The sequence below is a fragment of the Oryctolagus cuniculus genome, chromosome 21 (genome assembly GCF_051225735.1).
Source record: "Oryctolagus cuniculus isolate XC-2025 breed Fujian yellow rabbit chromosome 21, ASM5122573v1, whole genome shotgun sequence".
Classification (NCBI taxonomy): Eukaryota; Metazoa; Chordata; class Mammalia; order Lagomorpha; family Leporidae; genus Oryctolagus; species Oryctolagus cuniculus.
Window position 1 is genome coordinate 35716508 of NC_142887.1, and position 19441 is coordinate 35735948.

Here is a 19441-nt window from a genome sequence, read left to right on the forward strand (position 1 = left end):
TGGACGCGTGGGCTTCTCTGTGCAAACTTCTCAAGATTCCGTCGCCAGCTTGTATCCCCACTGCTTCTTCACTACCTGTTCTTCCCCACGTGACTGGGAACGTCCTGCCGCTATACCGTCATCTTGGTCCCTCTCCCTGCATATTTGCACGCTCACCTCCTCTCAAAGGAGACCAATGCTTAGGCAGTAGCCCCGGGGTGTACAGTTTATGTCCGTGCTGCCACAAGAACCACGTAAAGGATCTGTGCAGTCCTCGGTGTGAGCACAGATCCTACAGCAGTGACCTTCCCCAGGGAATCATGGAGCCCTGAACACGTGGAACCTCCTACAGTGACTGCCGAAAGTCCCAGCTGCATGCTGCGCTCTGCCACACAGACACCTTGTTTTCACAGTCCTGGCACTCAAAGCTCACACAGTCATTAGCACCCAGCCCCCTTGTGAATTCTCCCAGCCAGTCTCAGACATCTCCTCTTGGCTGGTTGCTGGGCGCACAGACACAACTCTGGTGCAGCTGTTATGTGTGTCCAAAATGGTGTTTTCCCTCTCTTGGCTAGTCACAGGCAGTGAGTGCCAGGTGGCTGGGGAGAGAACCCTTCCGCTCCTTTTTTCTCTAGATTGGCTGGTACTCTGTCCCCCACAGGGCTCCAAGCCAGACTTGTGCCAGGCTCTTCCACGGCTCTATCGCCAGTGGCCTGGGCTGCTGCCATGTGGTCTCACCTCACTCTAAAGCTCGTGCTGAGGCTTTCAATTGCTGGGGTCTTGAGTTGTGTGTGTGCACACCCTCCATGTAGATCCACAGTGTCCTCGGACTTGTGTGGAGTTTCTTCTGCCATTTTATTCCTAACTCTTCCCTGAAATTGCACTCTCTTCTCTTTGAAACCATCTTTCCCTAGACTGGAGCAGTGAGCGCCCTCCCTATTTCACCATCTTGAAAATTTCCCACAGTACTTTTTGTCAGTTGGATTGATTCTGACAAAGTAACTATAAAAATGGGCTTAGATATATTTTCATAATTTTAGACAAGGGTCAACTTTTTGAGACATCAATTTTTTTATCCTGCTTTTTATGTTTATAAAATCATTTTTTTTTGACAGGCAGAGTTAGAGAGTGAGAGAGAGAGACAAAAAGAAAGGTCTTCCTTCCGTTTGTTCACCCCCCAAATGGCTACTATGGCCGGCGCGCAGCGCTGATCCGAAGCCAGGAGCCAGGTGCTTCTCCTGGTCTCCCATGGGGTGCAGGGCCCAAGCACCTGGGCCATCCTCCACTGACTTCCCGGGCCACAGCAGAGAGCTGGCCTGGAAGAGGGGCAACCGGGACAGAATCCAGCGCCCCAACCGGGACTAGAACCCAGAGTACCGGTGCCGCAGGCGGAGGATTAACCTAGTGAGCCGTGGCGCTGGCCATCAAATCATGTTTTTATGTGTACTTCCTTCTCCTTTCCTTTGGGCAATTTTGAGCCTTTGAAAGCATTTATTTGGTGCTTATTTAATCCATTCACATTTTTAAAAAAGATTATTTTATTTATTTGAAAAACAGTTACAGAGAGAGGTGGAGCCAGAGAGAGAGGTCTTTCATTCTACTGGTTCACTCCCTAAATGACCACAACAGCTAGAACTGAGCTGATCCAAAGCCAGGAGCCAGGAACTTCTTCTGGGTATCCCATATGGGTACAGGGACCGAAGGAGTTAGGCCATCTTCTCCTGCCTTCTGAGGCACACTAGCAGGGAACTGTGTTGGAAGTGGTGCAGCTGGCACCACTAGAACTGGTACCTATATGGGATGCCACTGTTGCTGGCCGTAGCTTAACCTGCTGCACCACAGTGCTGGCTCCAATATTGTTTTAATTTATTTGAACCACCCTAATAGGAGTTTTCAGAAGATTCTTTGAGCCTTGCAGGTGTGAATTGAATGCAAGTAAGAATTTTTTTAAAAAAAGATTTATTTATTTATTTGGCACAGTGGGTCAAGCCTTAGTCTGCAGTGCCAGCATCCCATACAGCACCAGGTTGAGTCCTGGCTGATTCATCTCCAATCCAGCTCCCTACTAATGTGCCTGGGATGGCAGCAGAAGATGGCCCAAGTATATAGGCCGCTACACCCACGTGGGAGACCTGAAGAATCTCCTGGCTCCTGGCTTTGGTCTGTCACAGCTCTGGCTGTGGCAGCCATTTGCGGAGTGAACAAGTGAATGGAAGATATTTCTCTCTGTCTCTCTTCCTCTTTCTCTGTAACTCTGACTTTCAAATAAATAAATAAATAAATCTTTTAAAAATGTATTTATTTTTTGAAAGTCAGGGTTACAGAATGAGGGAGAAGAGAGATCTTCCATCTACATATTCAGTTGTGTTGTTGCCACAGGGCTATGATATATGCAGTTTACAATGTTAAAATACAGGTTCTGGGGCAATGATTGTGGTATACTGGGTTAACTGCTTGTTGGAATGCCTCCGTTCATTGTCAAAGTCCATGACTTGAGTCCCTGCTACTCTGCTTCAGTTCCAGTTCTTTGTTAATGTGTCCTGCGAGGCAGTAGATGATAATTCATCTACTTGGGCCACCACCATCCATTAGGAAGACCTGGTTGGAGATCAGGTTCTAGGTTTTAGTTTGGCCCAATCTTGTGTGTTTTGGGCATTTGGAGAATGAACCAGTGGATGTCACACCCACCCCCCCCCCCCCGCCCAGCTCTCAGTAGCCTGGGTTAGGAATAGATGAAACTAAATAAACAATTTTGGAATAAACTGAAATCTCTCTTATTGCAGGTCCATTTCTCAATGACTATGTCGAGGGTGATTAAATTTTTCCCGTAGACTCCTGAATGTCATGAAATTATAACAGTGTGCTTCACAAAGGTTATGGGAAATAGAATTGAGATTCAAGTTTAACTTTGGTGCTATAAATTTGGAAACCACACATACTCATATTAATAGATTTCTTTTTTTAAATAGTTAAGACCTTTTAAAAGAAGACTTACTTGAGTGGCAGAGTTACATAGAGAGGGAGAGACAGAGAGGTCTTCCCTGCACTGGTTCACTCCCTGATAGCCACAGTGGCAGAAGCTGGGCCAATCTGAAGCCAGGAGCCAGGAGCTTCTTCAGGTCTTGGACCATTTTCTGCTGCTTTCCCAGGCCATGAACAGACAGTTGGATCAGAAGAAGAGCTGCCATGACCCAAAGCAGTGCCCATGTGGGATCTGGCACCACAGACAGAGGTGTAACCCTAAGCCATAGCACTGTCCCATGAATAGATTCCTTAACATTGAGATTATCATTATTCCTGGAACAAATAGCATTCCTTCTCTCCTGTCCTTTTCTTCTATTATGTACTTCCCTGCCTCTACCAGTAGATGGCAGCGTTTCCTCAGATTCTGTTCCATTCCCTTTCCTCTTTCTGTGATTGTTTTCTTTAAGATAATTCATTTACTCTGATCACTGAAATTCTGCTGCTTAGCTCTCTCTTCTGAGCTAACAACAGCAACTTCAAACACAATGTGTCCCAATCTCACTTCTTTTGATCATACGCTTTGTTTTTCCAGTTTCAGCCTCCTGTGCCAGTGTCCAGGCAGTCTCTCATGCACACACATGGAATTAAACTCCACTTTCCCCCCTCTGCACAACCAACTCATACTGAGTTGTGTCTTTCTGTTCATTATTCTTGCTACTCTATGCCTGATGGTGAGTGGTCATGGCTTGCTCTGATTTCTTCTCCTCTGATTCTTCCTCTGTGTCTTTCCATTCTCCTTCCAGAAGGACTGTTAAAATGCAAATGATGGGAGCTGCGCTGATCTGAAGCCAAGAGCCAGGAGCTTCTTCTGGGTCTTCACATGTGGGTGCAGGGGCCCAAGGACTTGGGCTGTCTTCTACTGCTTTCTCAGGTACATTAACAGGGAACTGGAAGGGAAGTGCAGCATCTAGGACTTGAACAGATGCCCATGTGGGATGCTGGCATCACAGGCAGTGACTTTATCCACTACACCATAGTGCCGTACCCCAAAATTTATTTTTGAAAACCTTGTTACTGTGATCTACCTTTTTTTAAAAAAACCTTTTATTTAATAAATATAAATTTTGAAAATACTTCTTTTGGATTATAGCGGTTCTTCCCCCCATAACCACCCTGCCACCTGCAAAACATCCCATCTCCTACTCCCTCTCCCATCCCATTCTTCATTTTTAATTATCTTTATATTCAGAAGATCAACTCAGTACTAAGTAAAGATTTCAACAGTTTGCACCCACACAGACACACAAAGTACAACCCAGCGGTATAGTATTCTAAAGAGTACATATCCCATAATTTCTTTATCCAGTCTACCGTTGATGGGCATTTAGGTTGGTTCCAGGTCTTGGCTATTGTGAATTGTGCTGCAATAAACATTAGGGTGCAGACCGCTTTTTTTGTTTGCCAATTTAAATTCCTTTGGGTAAATTCCAAGGAGTGGGATGGCTGGGTCGAACGGTAGGGTTATATTCAGGTTTCTGAGGAATCTCCAGACTGACTTCCATAGTGGCTTGACCAGTTTGCATTCCCACCAACAGTGGGTTAGTGTCCCTTTTTCCCCACATCCTCGCCAGCATCTGTTGTTGGTAGATTTCTATATGTGAGCCATTCTAACCAGGGTGAGGTGAAACCTCATTGTAGTTTTGATTTGCATTTCCTTGATTGCTAGTGATCCTGAACATTTTTTCATGTGTCTGTTGGCCGTTTGGATTTCCTCTTTTGAAAAATGTCTGTTTAAGTCCTTGGCCCCTCTATTAAGTGAGTGATTTGTTTTGTTGTGGAGTTTCTTGATCTCTTTGTAGATTCTGGCTATTAATCCTTTATCAGTTGTGTAATTTGCAAATATTTTTTCCCATTCTGTTGGTTGCCTCTTCACTTTCCTGACTGTATCTTTTGCAGTACAGAAACTTATCAATTTGATGCAATCCCAATTGTTAATTTTGGCTTTGACTGCCTGTGCTCTGGGGTCTTTCCCAAGAAGTCTTTGCCTATGTCAATGTCTTGCAGGGTTTCCCCAATGTTCTCAAATAATTTGATGATGTCGGGTTGGAGATTTAGGTCTTTAATCCATGTTGAGTGGATTTTTGTGTAAGGTGTAAGGTAGGGGTCTTGCTTCATACTTCTGCATGTGGAAATTCAGTTTTTCCAGCATCTTTTGTTGAATAGACTGTCCTTGCTTCAGGACTTGGTTTTAGCTCCTTGATCAAATATAAGTTATTTGTAGATATTTGGATTGATTTCTGCTGTTTCTGTTCTGTTCCATTGGTTTATCCATCTGTTTCTGTTGCCTAGCATACTGTTTTGATTATAACTTTCTTGTAGTATGTCTTGAAATCTGGTATTGTGATGCCTTCAGCTCTGTTTTTGTTGTACAAGATTGCTTTAGCTGTTCAAGGTCTCCTGTGTTTCCATATGAATTTTAGCATCATTTTTCCACATCTGAGAAGAATGTCTTTGGTATTTTGGTTGGTTTCAGATTGAATCTATAAATTACTTTTGGAAGAATGGACATTTTGATGATATTGATTCTTCCAATCCATGAGCATGGAATATTTTCCATTTTTTGGTATCTTCTATCTTTCTTTAAGATTTTGTAATTCTCATCATAGAGACCTTTAACATTCTTGGTTAAGTTCATTCCAAGGTATTTGATTTTTTTTGTAGCTATTGTGAATGGGATGGATCTTGGAAGTTCTTTCTCAGCTGTGGCTTTGTGCATTGATTTTATATCCTGCCACTTTGCCAAACTCTTCTGTGAATTCCAATAGTCTCTTTTTTTTTTTTTTTTTTTTTTTTTTTGTGGCAGGCAGAGTGGACAGTGAGAGAGAGACAGAGAGAAAGGTCTTCCTTTGCCGTTGGTTCACTCTCCAATGGCCGCCGCGGCTGGTGCACCGCGCTGATCTGATGGCAGGAGCCAGGAGCCAGGTGCTTTTCCTGGTCTCCCATGGGGTGCAGGGCCCAAGCACTTGGGCCATCCTCCACTGCACTCCCTGGCCACAGCAGAGAGCTGGCCTGGAAGAGGGGCAACCGGGACAGAATCCGGCGCCCCGATCGGGACTAGAACCCGGTGTGCCGGCGCCACAAGGCGGAGGATTAGCCTAGTGAGCCGTGGCGCCGGCCCCAATAGTCTCTTAATGGAGTCTTCTGGATTCCCTAAATAAAGAATCATATCATCTGCAAAGAGTGATGGTTTGACTTCTTCCTTCCCAATTTGTATCCTTTTAATTTCTTTTTCTTGGCTCTGGCTAAAACTTCCAGTACTATATTGAATAACAATGGTGAGAGTGGGTATCCCTGTCTGGTGCCAGATCTCAGTGGAAATGCTTCTAACTTTCCCCCATTCAATATGATGCTGGCTGTGGGTTTTTCCTTCTATACCCAATTTGCTTAGAGTTTTCATCATGAAAGGGTATTGTATTTTATTGAATGCTTTCTCTGCATCTATTGAGATAATCATATGATTTTTCTTCTGCAGTTTGTTAATGTGGTGTATCACATTGATTGATTTGCAAACGTTGAACCATCCCTGCATACCAGGGATGAATTCCACTTGGTCTGGGTGGTTGATCTTCCTGATGTGTTGTTGAATTCTGTTGGCCAGAATTTTATTGGGTATTTTTGCATCTATGTTCATCAGAGAGATTCTTCTATAATGCTCTTTCTCTGCTGCATCTTTTTCAGGTTTAGGAATTAATGTAATGCTGGCTTCATAGAAATAATTTGGGAGGATTGATTCCCTCTCTTTCAGTTGTTTTGACTTTCTATCTAATGGTGTAATCCCTAAAGGCTCACAACAGCTGGATCAGAACAACTTAAAGCCAGGAGTCTAGAACTCAATCTGGGTTTCCTATTTGAATGGAAAGATGCAGATATCGAAGCCACTCACCTGCTGACTCCCAGTACCTGCCTTATCAGAAGTTAGATTCAGAAGTGAAGCTGAACTACATCTACATGTTCAGGCTGGAGTGTGGACATCACAAGTGTTTTTTTTTTTTTTTTTGTTTGTTTTTTTTTTTTGACAGGCAGAGTGGACAGTGAGAGAGAGAGACAGAGAGAAAGGTCTTCCTTTGCCGTTGGTTCACCCTCCAATGGCCGCCGCGGCCGGCGTGCTGTGGCCGGCGCACCGCGCTGATCTGATGGCAGGAGCCAGGATCCAGGTGCTTTTCCTGGTCTCCCATGGGGTGCAGGGCCCAAGCACCTGGGCCATCCTCCACTGCACTCCCTGGCCACAGCAGAGGGCTGGCCTGGAAGAGGGGCAACCGGGACAGAATCCGGCGCCCCGACCGGGACTAGAACCCGGTGTGCCGGCGCCGCTAGGCGGAGGATTAGCCTAGTGAGCCGCGGCGCCGGCACAAGTGTTTTTTAAGTACTGAACTAAAGACCTTTCCCCAAGTCAACTGATTTTCAGCTTGAATCCATGGTTTAAAGCTTGCTCACAATATGCCATTCCTTCCGTGTTATGGCCAACTGTGTTTCTGTTGAGTGGCCCTGTATGACCTGCTCTTCATAACCAGGCAGCTTTCCCAATAATCTACAAACCTCTTTCATTCATCTGGATTAAATATGCCAGCTCTCTCTTAAAGTTCACTCAAGTTAACAGGGTTCTAAGAGGGTCAGAGACAATATCCAGTAATACACAATGGTCTCAGATTCCAAATCTCAGATCAGTTGACAGCAATTTTTGGTTGGATACAATTCAAAGTGATATGGAGACCAACTGTTTCACATTAGCTGCCTACTCAGCAGCGTTTTCTTTTGTGAACTTGCTTCCCCTTCTTACATTTTCTATTCCCCTCACTCTTTCTCTGGCATCAGATCCTAAATAAGCCACATATATGCGCTTCTGTCTTAGCCTTGTTTCTCCCCAAGAAAAAGCTCTAGAATCAGTCAAAATGAAAATCAGTAGGCAATGTCTTTATTACTCCTAAAGACCTGTTTACATTTAGGGCCTCAACAACATTCTCTTATGTCTTCTTGGTTCTCTGTGACGACCATTAGTTCTCACGTGCCGTGAAGTGAGAAACTCCCTCCCTGGAAACCATGATACCCACCAGTAAAACAAAGTACTGCCTACCTACTGCCCTGTCCTGGAAATAGATTCTCCTAAAAGCACTGAGCCTGTGACTTTCCACACCTAGGTGCCTATTCTGATTTGGCCTTTGAAACAACACTAATATGTGAGCATGGCTACTAAGGCTTCCTTAATATAGGGTGGGCACACACCCAGACTCTCTGAAATATTCTTCCTACCAGAGGGTGGCCTCCAGTGTCAGATCCATCTGACCTAACATAAGGGTAGTAGACACCAATAACCAACACCAGTCAACAAAAAGCTATTGAAGTGAAACTTCTCACCATTATGTGGAATTTTGATCCTGTTATGCATTTCTGGCTATATATATATAGGTTTACAATTCAGAGACCCAAAACATATATGTAAGCCTTTTTATTAACCAAAGGTGACAAACAATGTGTATATATCCTATCAGTTTTGGCTAATTTTACCATTGCTATGCAAAGATTTTATAGTCAGTGATATAAAAGGCAAAAGTGCCCTAATTATACAATCAACATGCAGACTAATGTCCATCATTGGACACATATTTTCAGTCACAACCTGATAACCTAGTACTATTTGATCATATTAAATGATATACTTTGAAACCCTTCTAGCTTTCCATCATAATCCTCCACCCTGAGCTCCTACCAACTATGATTATCACAAGTATGTATTTCCTGGATATTATAAATGGAATATTTATATGAGGCTACTTCAATAAATTTGAGGAAGATGGAATTTAAAAGTATGTTTAGTATGCTCTACATGTTTTAAATATATGCATATAAGGCTTCTTTAAAATTTTCATAAACAATAAATATGTAAAAATGTGTGGTTTCAAAATTATTCATATGAAAATAAGGTTATCCCATATGGGCACCTGTTCAAGTACTAGCTGCTCCACTTCCTATCCAGCTCTCTGCTATGGCCTGGGAAAGCAGTAGAAAATGGCCCAAGCCCTTTGGCCCCTGCACCCGCGGGGAGACCCAGAGGAAGCTCCTGGCTCCTGGCTTTGGATCAGTGCAGCTCTGGCTGTTGCGGCCAGTTGGGGAGTGAACCAGTGGATGGAAGATTTTCTCTCTCTGCCTCGCCTTCTCTTTCTGTGTAACTCTGACTTGTAAGTAAAATAAATCTTTTAAAGAAAGAAAATAAAGTTATCTTTTGTTTTCCCCTTGAGTTTTTTTTTTTTTTTTTTTTTTGACAGGCAGAGTGGAGAGTAAGAGAGAGAGACAGAGAGAAAGGTCTTCCTTTGCCGTTGGTTCACCCTCCAATGGCCGCCACGGCCGGCACACTGCACCGATCCGAAGGCAGGAGCCAGGTGCTTCTCCTGGTCTCCCATGGGGTGCAGGGCCCAGGCACTTGGGCCATCCTCCACTGCACTCCCTGGCCACAGCAGAGAGCTGGCCTGGAAGAGGGGCAACCGGGACAGAATCCGGCGCCCTGACCGGGACTAGAACCCGGTGTGCCGGCGCTGCTAGGCGGAAGATTAGCCTAGTGAGCCGTGGCGCCGGCCCCCATTGAGTTTTATAGTGTCTTCATATATAAATCTGTTCCTTCACACTGTTGACATTTGTAGATGAAATCTTGAAATATATTCAGTGTTAAAAGTAATAAAGGTGTAGCCTCCTGTTAGGAGCAGTGCACCTGTAAGACATGGAAAAGAGAGCATCCTTGCCCCCCCTTGTTCCCTGAGGAACCCAAGTGAAGGTACAGTGAGAAACCATCAGTCTGCAGAGACCTTCACCAGAGAACAAGTAAACAAGCACCTTGGTATTGGAATACACAGCTTTCAGAACTGTGAAAAATAAATTGCCTTCATGTAACCGAGACAATAAGTGGTATTGTCCCATGGTAGCCTCCCAAATTTAAGACATTGGAGCACCAAATTTGTGTTATTTTTCATAAATATTTTAGCATGTGGAAGTGGTGTTGGATCCAGATAATGGATTGCAGGCTGGCTTGGTTTTAATGAACATACAAGAAATATGAACAAAAAGTTATTCTGCTGTGGTCTCAGATGGGAATGAGAAACATGTTATGGGCAACTGGAGAAATGACAGTTATGCACATAAATAAACTTGGTTCTAGTCTTTTGTGGAAATTCAAACATGTGACCAATATAACTACATATTTAACTTAGCAGAATTCAAAGACAGAATGGTGTGGTTTCCCCTAAAAATATAGTAAAATGTAAAAGGCAAGTAATATATTGAAGGTGGACATGATAGGAAAACAGAACAAAAGTGAGGAAAGTTTGAGAAAATTTAGCCTATCCACATCACAAAGCATGAGAATGTATGTTCAGAACAGAACACAAATGCTGTGGCTGGAATAGCACTGACACGTACATTATAAATGGTGGAAAACTGGTATGTTGAAGAGAAGGGGAGAGACAGAGGATTTAAAGAAAGGACTTCAGCCTTTTTAGATCCTATTAGATGGGGACAGGGAGCAATTAGAATGTGAAAACATGCTCTCATTAAATAACAGGCGAGAAGGCCTCACAATGCTTAGAGCTCATAAGGGCCACCTCCTCATGTTTAATTATCAGTGCATTCTTACCAAAGCCTTAGTGGCAGGACTGCCCTGAAGTTTGGAACTATCTGATATGTGATGCAGGGCCCCACATGGTTTCTCATCCAGAGCCATGGGAATGATGCTGCCATCTGCTTCCGGAAACCAGACTCTTCAAGCAAAGAGCACTGTTCTTCAGCAGTAAGACACGGTGGCATTTGTTTGCTAGGTTTTTAGTTTCATTGGGACCGATCTCTCTGACTTTCCTTCCTTTTTCTTCATGTAGCATGGGAGTGTCCACTCCTTGCTGACCTTACCATTGTATTATGGGAAATACATAACTTGTCTGGTTTAGTTGTTCACAAGACAAGGATTTTGTCCAGGATAAATCGTATCTCATGGCTCTGCCATATACAACTTAGATGACACTTAAATTAGATTTTAGATTTAAATTTCATTTTAAATATTAGGGTTTTCAGGCTGCTATAATGGAATGAAAATAGTTTTCATGAAGGAATTTGAGGGGCAGGCATAGAATGTTGCAAACTGAATACTTTTTTTTTTTTCAACAAATCATACATTGAAGATTTTATCCCTAATGCAATAGAATTTATAGATGATGACTTTGGCAGATAATTATACTGAGATCATTTCTTGAGGGTTGGACTATCACACTTTTATAGCAATGAGGGATACAACTTATCAACTTATACAACTGCAGGCACTGAAGAAAGTGGCCACCTGCAAGAGAGGAAGGAGTTTGCTGTTCCCAGCTTCCAAAACAGAAAAATACATTTTTACTGTTTAAATCACCCAGTCTAGAGTGTTCTGTTATGTCAATCATGAGGAAACTAAGATATTTTGGTTATACAAAAATACTATTAATATTTTCACATACTTACTAGGCCATATGCTGCAAAACATAGCATCTAAACCTCGAACATGAAATATACACCATAGTGTTAATATACTTAATGTCACAATGATATTGTCAGGGACCCCATAGAAACTTCAGGTTTGTTTTCCCAAATAACACAAAAACAGGAAATGTAGCTATAAGGTGGCATATAATGACTTCTGTTTGTGGTCCTCCTTTTTATTCTCATCAGAAAATATTTTATGCCCATAGGAACTTAGACAGTAGGGCATCGATCTGTATTAGTATTAAGGCCACTCAAATGTCCCAAATGCTCTAGTCCCAATCTGATATGAAGATTTCCAGGTTGTAATACAACTGTATAAAATGCTGTATTTATTCAGTATCTACTCTCTACATGTATGCTCATACATTGCCACTCTTGAGAAGCCATGGTTGACCACACCCAGGGTGTCTTCTCTGTTGGACCCTCACAGCTGAGGTACTGTGTACCTACACTTATCACCATAGAGCAGACACGTAAGAAGCAAGGGGCAAATCTTTTATGCTAAGGAGAATAGGAATACACAAAATCAAACAATCTTCAGTGTTTTTTTTTTTCTTTATTTGGAAGGCACAGATAGTCAAGAGGCAGAAAATGATCCTCTGTTTTCCAGTTTAATCCCTAAAGCCTCCAGCAGCTGGACCAGGATGAGTTAAAGGCGGGAGGCTAGAACTAGACCTGGGCATTCCACTGAAGTGTAAGATCCAAGTAATTACATCATCGCCTGCTGCCTCCTCACATGTCCATTAGCAGGAAGCTGGAATCAGCGGTGGAGCTGAGTTCAAATGCAGGTATTTGTGGGGAGCAACTCGGACTAGACTGTTACTGGAATTAAGACTTATTCTATGCATCTGCTCTCCCACAATATGGCGCTGGGAGAGGAGCAAACAGCTTCTACCCAGCTGCCTCTCACTAACTTGACAAGCTGCAGGAGCTGCTCCTGATTGGAGGAGAGCAGCGTGCTCGGCGTGTGGGTAGCAGAGTTGGGATTGGTGGAAGAGGACTATAAAGGAGGAGAGAGACAACATGCACCAGGAACATCTAAGGGGAACATCTATCTGAAGGAACACCTGTGCAGCCCCCGAGAGAGCCGGCCGGCGGTGTGCTGCTCCCCCGCGGAAGTGGGGAAAGTGTGGCAGGGGGAACCGCCCTTCCACGGAGGTGGAGGGACGGTAGCCAACCCGGGAAGAACCAGCAGCAAACCCGGGGAGGGCCGAGCAGACAAAAGAACAGCGCAGGGTCCTGTGTCGTTCCTCCACGAAGACGGGGAGCGACAGTATTCAGACTAGAGTGTGGACATTCCAGTGTGCTATTAAACACTAAACCAAATACCTTTCCCCAAATAAGCTAATTTTAAACCTGAATCCATAATACTTGTCCACAACTTTCTATTTCTTGATCTTGTTACCAACTGTACTTCTATGGAGTGGCCCTATATGACCTACTCTTCTTCACCAGTCAATTTTTGCTATAAAAGTTGTACAAAATGCTTTCATTCATTTGGACTGATTATTCCAGCCTCTCATATAGCTCAGTGAATTTAACAGGATTATAAAGAGATCAGAGACAATGTCCAGTAATACACAATGACCCCAGTTTACAAATCGGAGAACAGTGGGGAGTGATTTCTTGGCTCTGTGGAGTTCAAAGTGATATGGAGACCAGCTGGCTCACATTAGCCACCTACTCAGCAGCAGTTTCTTCTGTGAACTTACTTCCTCTCCTAACATTTGCTATGTCCGCACTCTCTCTCAGGCATTAGGTCCCAAATAGGCCACTCATATGTGCTCCTTTCTCAGCCTTGTTTGGGAGGAAGCAAAGCTAAGATAGGAAAACTCAAAGCAGTCAAAACATCTCCTTGCACATCAAGTCATAGATAATAATACAAAGCCCGTACAGTAAACTAGAAATTCAGAATAGAGGAAAACAATACTCCAAGCCAGAAAATGTACAATTACCAAGCACAAGAGATTATGCCAACATCAGTAAGCAACCTAACCATTGCCTCAGTCAATGGAACCCATAATCCATGTAGAAATCAAACACCAAAACTAAAATTCATAGAACTAAGGAGATTTCTGAAAATAACTGTCCTCTCCCTGTCACTGAGGATTATTTGCAAGTAAAATATTTGACAATGAGCTTTAGGGGAAAGGGATTCATTGAGGCTCTGGTGATTGGAAACATTGGAAAAGCAAAAATAAACATTCCATCTAGACTTAAGAAATGACTTCTAAAGGCACACCACATAACTTATTTTCCTAAATGATGCTATTAAGGAAAGAATCGTCATGCATTAATACTTAGATCTGGATCAGGAAGCTACCTGATCAATCTGTTATTGACCCTACTAACACTTCTGTCAAGTTTCCCAGTCTCTTGGCTTCTACCGCCAGAGTTTGTGCTCATTTCTTCCATGGAACTTCAGTTACCCAGGAGAATCTGGTTACCTATTGTTACAGTTAGAAATGACACAAACTTAATAACTCAAAAAAGAGAAAGAGATTCTATTTGAAGGATGAGAATCCAGTTGCTCTCTCTGGCTCCAGCTGAAATGCGGGAGGTCTGTGCTCCGTCCAGTCTCTAGGGAAAAATCTGTTCCTTGTCACTTCTAGCATCTGGTGGCACTTGTCATTGCTTGTGGTTATATCACTTTCTTCTTTGCCTTCCTGTTGACATCACTTTTCATTTTCTTTGAGTATCAGTCTGTTGCCTTTGGATTGTGATAGTACATCTAATTGAAGCCAGGGCTACATGGAAAGCCCAGGCTAACCCAATCACATATGTAAATATTTTTCAATGTAATACCCCAGGTTTCATGAAAAAAAGCATAAGTTTAGCTGGGAGCCTTGAAAAAATCCTCAGTCATGCAACATTTACAAAATGATAACTGATTAGACTTCAGTCAAAGTTCTTACATCTGGGCAAAAGGAATTTATGGGAAAAAAGTAAAAAAAAAAAGGAATCATGAATGAAAGAGTGTGGGGAGCAACTGGGAGCAACTCGGACTAGACTGTTACTGGAATTAAGACTTATTCTATGCATCTGCTCTCCCACAATATGGCGCTGGGAGAGGAGGAAACAGCTTCTACTCAGCTGCCTCCAGTTCAACCAATAAACAGCAGGACTTGCTCCTGATTGGAGGAGAGCAGCGTACTCGGCGTGTGGGTAGCAGAGTTGGGATTGGTGGAAGAGGACTATAAAGGAGGAGAGAGACAACATGCACCAGGAACATCTATCTGAAGGAACACCTGTGCAGCCCCCGAGAGAGCCGGCCGGCGGTGTGCCGCTCCCCCGCGGAAGTGGAGAAAGTGGCAGGGGGAACTGCCCTTCCACGGAGGTGGAAGGGTTGGTAGCCAACCCGGGAAGAACCAGCAGCAAACCCGGGAAGGGCCGAGCAGACAAAAGAACAGCGCAGGGTCCTGTGTCGTTCCTCCACGAAGAGGGGGAGCGACAAAAGAGTTTAAAATCGATTGTACAAACTCAGTAATACAGGAAAATTCAGGAAATAAGGAATGTTGTAATTTATAATATTTGTAGTTATACTCTTATAGAATGAAGGTGATGTGTGGGACAAACACAGTTTGGGTAGTGTCATCTAATCCAGACTTACACACAGATAAATTGAAAATTCTCATGAGTACACAGGTCACCAGAGGCTAGTTTTTTATGCTGGACACAACACTCATCTCCCAGGGTTGGAGTACAGTATTAGGGCTGGAACATGTGTCAGCTGACATGCCTGTAGTCTCATCACTGCTATGTACTATTATAATGTGGGGGGAAAGAATCCAAGGCAGATAGTAAAAAATGCTAAATGACAAATAATTTTGTAATTGATAACAATGGTATTTCAAATAAGTGTTGCAGATTGAATATTTAAATATTTTTAGCAAAATCTATACATGAAAGCACAGTTCATTTACTTGGTCCCACTCACAATAATGGGAAACCAAAAAAACACAGGCTATACAAGAGAAAACATAATATCTGAAGAAAGATTAGCCAGCCTTGGACACACAGTATTATTCCATCACGTGAATTGCTTAATACTTCCTGAGGTGTGATTCTACCAAACAATTCTTCCAGACACGTTGCATTTTCACAGAATGTTATATTTGGAATAGCGGGTTACAGAAGATGCCAAAGTCTCAGGGCCAAATTACAGACTCTTTATTTCTGAGGCTGGAGGCTGCAAGGGGCATGTGGTCTTCAAAGCATGCAGCTCAAATTGAGTTCAGTGGTAAGCTTATAAAGGCAAGACCCACAACCTTTTGGAAGTCAGTTACAAAGCTAGTGTTTAGCCAAACATCTGTTACAGAAGCTGGAGCAGGCAAGCTTCCGCTTAGCTCAGGGCATTAGCTCATTTCGCAGAACATAATGTAAACAAGCCTTACCGATAACATCCCTACAAGATTATTATTTGAATAGATAGCAGTTCTGCAACTGGTTAGGAAAAACAGAGCGAAATCAGGACAGGGACAAAATGAAGTCGATTGGATCAAATTTTCATGGTTCATTCTCCACTGATTTTAGGAACATGATTCAAATCCTCCATTCATCCTCATGGGGTAATGGATCATATTTCCCTCTGAGGACCAGGAGTTTGACTGAATTAATTCTTTTCTGGTCAGTGCTGATTGCGCTGGGTTGCACTGCCCCACCTGCCATGAACTGGGGGTGGAAAGTCATTGGAAACTGAGATGTATGTCTCCATCTCTATGGTATCCATTGATAGTAGAAAGAGTTTCACACCAATGGGGGCAAAACAAAAAAACAAACAAAAAACTCTCCTGGGTTTAAATAATTACAACTAACTGTCCTTGTGTCTTGGAATATGTAAATGCCCATTTCTTGTATCCTTTTTGGTTTTGTTGTGACCCCACATCCCCAGTCTGTAACTTCAGTCCTCCCTCCCTTGCTGACCCTCAGAGCCTTCTCAGGTTATGGCTGTGATTTCTTTGAACAGAGAACCTAAATCTACGGTCAAACTCTTCTCTCCCCTAGTTCCCTCGGTCTAATTTGTAAGAACCTCTCCCGTGAACACATTCCTGAGTTCCTAGGTCACTATGTTAGAATTGGGATGATGGCGGGGTTCCAGTTACACAAAGCATGAGAGGGGATATAACCAGGGCATAAGGTTCGGGAGTGATATAGCCAGGTCGAGATGCCTTTGACTTTGACAGCTGTTGGGGTGGTCCGGATGACAGTCTATGGTCCCTTCCAGGCAGGAGCCAGGCCTTGGATAGTGAACTTCTTTATCCACACTGAACCCCTGGGTTGAAACAGGTGGTACTAGGGGCTGGCGCCGTGGCTCACTTGGTTAGTCCCTGCCTGCGGTGCCAGCATCCCATATGGGCACTGGTTCTAGTCTGCTCCTCTTCCAGTCCAGCTCTCTGCTGTGGCCCGGGAGGGCAGTGGAGGATGGCCCAATGTGGGCAGCCACAGGTAGTCGCTCCCTTTGTTTACACTTAAACATGGATGGAGACTTCCTGGCACAGACAATTAGACTAAGGAGATTCCGGGAAGAGGCAGGAAGAACCTTATCTCACTGCTAAACCTCTCACAAGAGATGATATAGATAATCAGTCACACCTGAAACCTGCATTTATCACCTAAGTGTTTTATTGTACCCTTGTAATCAATAATTAAGAACCTTATCAGGAACTCTTTGTAACCTTAAAAGCCTTTTTGATATGTAAATGTTTTGTGCTCCTTCTTGTAAACAACTGGTAATGTTTAAATACTACTGGATTTGTTGAATAAACGAGCCTTGATCAGGACTTGTCTTGGCTCCATTCTTTGTGTCCTTGTCCCCGCATTCCCACTCTCTGTTTCAGGAAACACAGTTCATTGTGCTGCAGGCCGGCACAGCCCAAGTGCTTGGGCCTCTGCACCCGCATGGGAGACTGGGAGGAAGCACCTGGCTCCTGGCTTTGGATTGGCGCAGTGCTGGCTGTTGCGGCCAACTGGGGAGTTAACCAATGGAAGGAAGACCTTTCTCTCTGTCTCTCTCTCTCACTGTCTATAACTCTACCTGTCAAATAAATAAATAAATAAATAAGGAAACAGGTCTACTGGATCAGTAGATGGCACAGGTAAGGCATTCTGGATTTGTTCCTAGACAGCATTTGTGTGGACCGCAAGGCCTTCAGAAAGTTCACTAAGACACAGTTATGGAGTTCAGCTTGTAGTTTCTCCCTGAGCTTAGGGAGAACAGGAGGAGGACTGCCATACATGATTTCATAAGGGGAAAATCCTTCCCACCAGGGGTGCACCTGGCTCTGAGAAGAACAAGAGGTATAGTGTCACCCAGTTTTCACCAGTTACTAAAGTAGACTTAAGCACAATTTTGGGGAAGAAAAAAAATATCAGCTTGACATTAAGTTACAATGTAGGGACAAAATTGATCAAAAGACCCGATTTGCAATCTTTTTCTTTTAGCCATTTTGGATTGCTTATGATAAAATAAAATAGGGTGGATACCTAATTTGTTTGTACAGTAAACTGGGAGCTCAAAAGGGTGGAGTCACAACTCCTTTGCTATTCTCCTGATAACAGTGGGAACTGTAGAGATGTTGGCAGGCACTTTTAACCTCAGCAAACATAAACATATTGTAACCCCAATTTCCACCCTGGCTATTAATCTCTCTGACTCCTCACACTCCCCTGCCCCTGAGAAATAGGCCCTAACTTTTGTTAGGGTAACTGGGCAATGACTGCTCTGGCTGCTTCATGGTGAAAATGGGCACAGTCAAGACAGGGTTGCAGCAGGGGTGGTTTCTCCAGGAGTACGCAGTGCCAGCTTGGAGACTGCTTCCATCCAGAGTGTCATGTGCATGGCCACTTAGAATTTCTCAGTTTCATGTCTAGAGAAAACAAATCTAATTGCAGATTAAACTCACAGGGTCATAACAAAGGACAAAGTCATTATTAGAGACCTGTGAAAGGTGCTGTCTAAACCACCAGCAAGTTCCCCATTGAAAGAAGGCAAATAGAAGCTGACAGCTGGGACCTGATAACAATCAGGTGGGCTAAGGCCTGTTGGGTATACATGAGGTCCAGACCTATCTCTTCACAAGGGCTATTGGAAGAGACATCATAAGGGAGGTGTGAAGCTCCTTGGGGAAGGCATCCTGTTGACTCATTACCTAGCTGGCCTGGGAGCAGACCTGCCCTGAGTAGAAGGCAGGTGGCATCCCTACAAGGAAATCTACAGTCCTGTCTGCAATGTTGTTGACCCTACTTGGCCTTCTCCTGAACAGTGCTGGTTACTTGGGAACCTGGGCTGAGTAAGGGGCTTATTTTTTTTTCCTTAGAGCCAGCAGTATCTCCGGCTCTGACTCAGCACCCCTTTAACCCCTAGGACAGTTCCATTTCCAGTGACCCAGCTCTTGGCTGGCAGAGAAGTCAGGGCTCTTCATAAGCTGACTTCTGTGTCCATCTGATGCCTGGATTTCCACAATTAACATGCCACTTGTGGTGGACATGCGTGTTGGGTCTCCTTGATGGCAGATCACTCTACAAGCAGCCATTAATTGGCCTGCCACCTATATTGCACCTACTGCCGCCTAGCTTGCTCCTCTTTCCTCATGGTTTCTGGTGAAGGAGACGATGGAGGCAGCTTTAAGAGGATGCACGTGGAGGGGTTGCTCAGTCCCATTCCTAACCCTTGGTGGCCCGAGCTAGAAATCTATAGTCACAGGCATGTTCTGATGGTGGTTCTTCTACCAGGTAGACAATGCCCATGAGGAAAGCTATGTCCTCACTTTAACATCAAACATGATGTCCACCTTATCTATAAAATTGGAAGTCATTGATTAAACTTTCTCTCCCTTCTTTTGGTTTGAAAAGGGAGATTTTGCCAGTTTTCTGTGCCTATGACAAAGTAAACCTAGCTGTGAAATAATAATTTAAGCTCTCATTTTGGCTATGCAATTATTACAGA

General features: G+C 43.6%; 1 protein-coding gene across 1 annotated transcript in view; it reads right to left on the reverse strand.

Moving 5' to 3' along the window:
- FAM246C (family with sequence similarity 246 member C) overlaps positions 1–17578 on the reverse strand; it is a 28167-nt gene extending 10589 nt beyond the window's left edge. Inside the window, exon 1 of the mRNA XM_089323607.1 lies at positions 1–17578. This exon is cut by the window's left edge and continues 10589 nt beyond it. The gene's annotated coding sequence lies outside the window, so the exon portion shown is untranslated.
- Positions 17579–19441: the final 1863 nt, after the last annotated feature.